This window comes from Macrobrachium nipponense, chromosome 6 (assembly GCF_015104395.2).
Source record: "Macrobrachium nipponense isolate FS-2020 chromosome 6, ASM1510439v2, whole genome shotgun sequence".
NCBI classification, from domain to species: Eukaryota; Metazoa; Arthropoda; class Malacostraca; order Decapoda; family Palaemonidae; genus Macrobrachium; species Macrobrachium nipponense.
Window position 1 is genome coordinate 115,509,554 of NC_061108.1, and position 6,000 is coordinate 115,515,553.

The 6,000-nt window shown below is 49.8% G+C and overlaps 1 protein-coding gene across 6 annotated transcripts in view; it reads left to right on the top strand.

Annotated features, from left to right (window-relative positions):
- Positions 1–6,000, top strand: part of LOC135216015 (DNA mismatch repair protein Msh3-like) — an 85,952-nt gene that overhangs the window by 26,727 nt on the left and 53,225 nt on the right. The window lies entirely within an intron of this gene.

Consider the following 6,000-nt stretch of genomic DNA (forward strand, 5'->3'; position numbering starts at 1 on the left):
GTTGACTTTGGATTGATTTGATTTTGGTATTGATTTTTCTTTGATCAAGATGTCAGGGTCTAGTTCAGCTAGCGCTAGATATTGTTCTATGTCTGAATGTAGAGGTAGGCTACTGAAAGCTTCAGTAGACCCACATACTGTTTGTAAGGTTTGCAGGGGGAATGAATGTACGTTTGAAAGTCGTTGTAAGGAGTGTGAAAGATTAACAGATTCTGAGTGGAAGGCGTATGAAACCTATCTTAAGAAACTTGAGCGAGATAGGTTAAGGAAGTCTTCCTCCAGGAGTGTTTTGGGTAGGCAAGATTTTAATGATTCTCCTGCTAACCCTCCTTCTGTAGTTTATGCTCCTACCCCTGTAGTGTTGCCTCCGGGCCCTGAAGCAGTGTCTGTAGAAGGTAATACTTTATCTTTAATTCTTGAATCGATTCGTAACTTAGAATCAAAAGTGTTGGCTCTGGAGAGCAAAAGTGAAGAAAAGTGCAGTGAAAGTGCCCCTTGTGTAGTGGAGGGTGCGTCAGATCGGCCTCATTCCGCCTCTAGACCTAGACCTCTGCTTGACTCCCAGGTTACGGGGAGAGAGCATGTCGAAAGTCGAAGGAGGGTTACGAGGAACCCCCACCGATCTGACGTGCCTTCGGCAGCTTCTGATGAACCTACCCAGACTGCCAAGGAGCGTGCGCGTGCATGTCTTCTCAAGGAGTGCTTTTCCTCTTCGGAAGCTTCCTCCCCGCGCAATGGGTGGAGCTCTCATGCCGCATCACGTCCGCTGAAAAGGACGGCTCGTGTTCGGGACGCTTCACGTCCAAGTTGTTCTCCGGAACTTTGCTCTTCGCCTGATAGTGCGTTTGCTGCTTTTCCTCCGCAGAAGAAGCGTAAGGATTCTTCGGAGGCGGAGTCTTTCCTAGATGATTCTTTCGAGCGCCGCAGTCGCTCTAAGGTGCGTGAAGTGGCGGTTCCTGGGAGTAGGAAGAAGGCGTCTCCTCGCCACTCTCCTGCTCACAGGATCAGCCCCTCCCCAGAAAAGGAGGCTTCACCTACAAGCAAGATTCTCCAGTCGCTGCAGCAGCAACTTCAAGAGGTAATTTCTTCTAGAGAGACTTTCCCACGTCGCCGTAGGAAGGACGACAATCTTCCTGTGAAGAGGTCGAGGCGTTCTCCCTCTCCCTCTCCTCGCTCATCTCTCTCTCCGTTTGAGTCTCCCTCTAGAGTTCGTTCTGCTCCCCAGCGGCTCTCTAGAGGAGGTGAGAAATTCGTTTCTCGCTCTCGAGAAGCGGTTGTATCCGCTACTACGAAACCTGTAGATAGGAAGCGCGTTTCTTTAGACGCCGATCGCGCTTCTGTGAAAGTCAAGCGCGCTTCAGTGGACGCCGAGCGTGCTTCGGTGCAAGTTAAGCGCGCGCCAGTGGACGCTCAGCGCGCGCCAGTGGACGCCAGGTGTGCACCTGTAGCTGTCGAGCGCGCTTCAGTCGGCGCCAGAAGATTGGCATCGGACGCCAAGCGCGCTCCTACGGACGTCAGTTTTCCACCACCGCAAGCGCAAGTGGAAGCGGGAACTCTTCCTGTTCGCCGCTCTTTCTCTTTTGAGAAAGCTCGTGACTCTTCCTTACTTCCTCCGACTTCTCCAGTGTCTGAAGAGGAAATTAGTGACGCTTTCGTCGAAGTGGACGAAGAACAGCAGTTGGCTCCAGTCTCGACGGACTACAAGGTCTTAACTCGTCTTCTACAATCAGTCTTTGCAGACACTTTTCAGCCTGAAGCTCCGCGTACTCCTCCCTCTCAGTTTTCGTCATCCAAAGCTGCTAAGATCTCTGGCTTTGTGAAAATGAAGAAGTCGCTTTCTACGAAGCAAGCTTTTCGCAAGGTCCACGATTGGATGGAAAAGAGGAAAGCTTCAGGCAAGACTTCTTTCGCTTTACCGCCTTCAAGACTTTGTGGCAAAGCTGGTATGTGGTACGAGACGGGAGAAAACGTCGGAGTTAAGCTTCCAGCCTCGGCTCAAGGGGACTTTGGAAGTATTGTGGATGCCGCCAGAAGATCTTTTCTGTCTTCTTCGAAAGTCTCTTGGACGCATAGTGAGCTAGATTTTCACCTTAAAGGCCTCTTCAGGACACTTGAGGTCTTTAATTTTCTTGACTGGTGCCTAGGAGTTTTGGATGCCAGGTCCAGGAGTTCTGATTCCATCAGTCTGGGGGAGCTGTCCAGTGTATTGTCTTGCATGGACAAGGCCGTCAGGGATGGTTCTGAGGAGTTGGCTGCTCATTTCAGCACGGGACTGCTTAAGAAGAGAGCACTCTTTTGCAATTTTACCGCTAAATCGGTCTCGCCAGCGCAAAAAGCGGATCTACTTTTCACTCCTTTCTCAGACCATCTCTTCCCCCAGTCTATGGTAAAGGACATAGCCGCCAGTCTCCAGGAGAAAGCAACCCAAGACCTTCTGGCGCAGTCTTCAAGGAAACCTACAGCTACTTCGTCTTCTGGGTCCTCTGCTGTGAAGAAATTGAAGCCCTTTCAATCTGCTTCTTCCTCGAAGCCAGCCCCTCGAGGAAGAGGCTCTTTCAGAGGCAAGACCCCCGCTCCTTCTAAGAACAAGAAATGAGAGGGAAGTCCTTCAGCCACCGGTAGGAGCCAGACTTCTACATTTCGCGAAAGCCTGGGAAGAGAGAGGTGCCGACGCTTGGTCTCTGGACATCGTCAAAAAGGGGTACAGAATTCCTTTCCTGAAGTTACCCCCGCTGTCTTCGACACTAAAGGATTTGTCTCCTTCGTATCAGGGAGAAAAAAGGAAAGTGCTTCACGATCTACTAGATCAAATGATCGAGAAGCAAGCGGTGGAGCAGGTCTTCGACCTGAGTTCTCCAGGTTTTTACAACCGTCTGTTCCTAGTGCCGAAGCAGTCAGGGGGGTGGCGCCCCGTTCTGGATGTCAGCAGCCTAAACCGCTTCGTTACCAAGCAGAAGTTCAAGATGGAGACACCTCAATCTGTGCTAGCAGCCTTAAGACCGGGGGATTGGATGGTCTCATTAGACTTCAGGACGCATACTTTCACGTCCCCATCCATCCCCGATCAAGGAAATACCTGCGGTTTGTCCTGAAAGGGAAAGTATTCCAGTTCAGGGCACTCTGCTTCGGTCTCAGCACGGCGCCGATGGTGTTCACCGTTCTTATGAAGAACGTTGCGAGGTGGCTCCATCTTGCGAAGATAAGGATCTCTTTCTACCTAGACGACTGGCTTATTCGAGCCTCATCGCAAGACCAGTGTCTGGAGGACCTTCACACGACTTTGTCGTTAGCGAGGTCCCTGGGACTTCTGGTGAACCTCGAAAAGTCGCATCTGACTCCTTCTCAATCCTTAGTCTATCTGGGGATTCAGATGGACTCAGTGGCTTTTCGGGCTTTTCCGTCCCAGGGGCGACAACTTCAATGCCTGGACAAAGTGTCAGCCTTTCTAGGGAAAGAAACATGCTCGGTGAGGGAATGGATGAGTCTGCTGGGGACCATTTCCTCACTGGAGAAGTTTGTTTCTCTGGGAAGGTTGCACCTTCGACCACTTCAGTTCTTCTTCTCCAGCAATTGGACACTCAAACAAGATCTAGAAGAGGTCTTGTTATTGACGGAAGAAGTGAAAGAGCACCTAAAATGGTGGTCGGATCCAAAGAAGCTTGCGGAAGGACTTTCGCTCAAGCTTCGGAACCCTGACCTAGTGTTGTTCTCTGACGTGTCTTCCACGGGTTGGGGAGCAACACTGGGAGGGAGAGAAGTGTCAGGCACCTGGAGAGGGGAACAGGTGTCCTGGCACATCAATCTCAAAGAACTTTCAGCGATTTACCTTGCACTAAGGTTCTTTCAAGAGGAAGTCTCCAACAAAGTGGTTCAGATAAAACTCAGACAACACCACAGCCCTGGCATACCTCAGGAAACAGGGGGGAACTCACTCTCCTTCTCTGTTCGCCATCGCGAAGGATGTCCTGATATGGGCGAAGTCGCAAGACGTCACGTCACGATCCTGACAAGATTCGTGTCAGGTGTAGAGAACATGCGAGCGGACCTTCTCAGTCAGCAAGGACAACTTCTGCCGACGGAATGGACCCTTCATCAGGAGGTATGCCAGTCATTATGGAAGCTGTGGGGACGTCCTCATGTGGACGTTTTCGCAACTTCACGAACGAAGAGACTTCCGCTTTTTTGCTCCCCAGTTCTGGACCCGGGAGCAGTGGCAGTCGACGCCCTACTGTGGAATTGGTCGGGACTAGACATATACGCATTTCCCCCATTCAAGATCCTCAGGGAAGTAATGAGGAAGTTCGCGGCATTAGAGGGAGCGAGGATGACCCTCATCGCCCCCTTCTGGCCAGCGGCCGACTGGTTCACGGAGGTGATGTCCTTCCTGGTAGACTTTCCAAGGACTCTGCCCCTAAAGAAAGATCTACTCAGACAGCCCCACTTCGAGAGGTACCACAAAAACCTCCCCGCTCTGAGTCTGGCTGCGTTTAGACTATCAAGAAGTTGGCCAGAGCGAGGGGTTTTTCAAGACCTGTGGCTACGGCGATTGCCACCGCAAGGAGGCCCTCCTCATTCGCAGTATACCAATCGAAGTGGGCCGTCTTTAGAAGTTGGTGCAGAAAGAAGGGCATTTCCTCCACCTCAACCTCTGTGAGCCAGATAGCAGATTTCCTTCTTCACCTCAGGAAAGAAGTGAAACTAGCTGTTCCTATGATTAAAGGCTACAGAAGCGTGCTTTCTGTAGTCTTCAGGCATAGAGGATTCGACTTAGCGAATGACAGAGACATTCATGATCTCATTAGATCCTTTGAGACTGCGAAAGTTCTCCAACCGAAAGTACCATCGTGGAATTTAGACGTTGTACTTAAGTTCCTCATGACAAGCAATTTGAACCGCTCCATTCAGCTTCGCTAAGGAATCTGACAAAGAAGACCATTTTCCTAACCGCTCTGGCGACGGCAAAGAGGGTTAGCAAAATCCAGGTCATAAGCAAGCATATTGGGTTCAAAGATCATAGTGCGGTTTGTTCCCTAAGTCCTATGTTCTTAGCAAAGAACGAGAACCCTTCCAACCCTTGGCCGAGGACGTTTGAGATCAAAGGGTTATCAGAGTTAGCGGGACCTGAACCTGAGAGAGTCCTGTGTCCTGTCAGGGCTCTTAGATTATATTTGCAGAGAACCAGAGCATGCAGAGGCTCTTCTGAGAACTTGTGGTGCTCGGTGAAGAAACCAGATCTTCCGATGTCGAAGAACGCACTGGCGTTCTTCTTAAGAAGTACGGTTAAGGAAGCTCATGAAAAGTGTAGTGAAAGTGATATGAAGCTTCTAAAAGTGAAAGCCCACGAGCTGAGGGCTATTGCTACTTCGGTGGCTTTTCACAAGAATATGGCAATCAAAGACATTTTGGGTGCCACTTATTGGCGAAGCAATTCGGTGTTTGCTTCACACTACCTGCGGGAGGTGAAAGCAACATACGAAAATTGCTATTCGCTCGGACCATACGTCGCTGCAGACACTGTTTTGGGGGCAGAAGGTAGCACTCATCCTATCCTTTAATGGTTAGGGGAGTTTTTAACTTGTGTTATGGTTGTGGGGTTGACCGCCTGTGGCGGATCTCCCTTCCATTAGCTTAGTCTAAGTGGGATACCTTTGGTAGGCTACGCCAGGTGGTTTTGTTTTCTTCGTTGCCCTCATTGTATGGTCAATGGTCTAGTCACGTCGTGGTCTCGCCCCTGTTGACAGATCATCTGGAGTGCACCAGCTTTATAGGTTTCTACCTCACTGGCAACTCTAGTAGCACAAGCAGACTTATGCGGCAGTAACCATGAAGTCAGCTATGCTAACAGGTAAGGAACCAAGATATCAATTATCTGCATAGTATATATGTTTCCTAAAATCTTCTATTCTGTCTACTCCCACCACCAAAGGTGGGATTCAGCTATATATATATCTGACAGGTAAGTTTCATGAACAGTGGAATTAAAATTATGAATAGAAAATG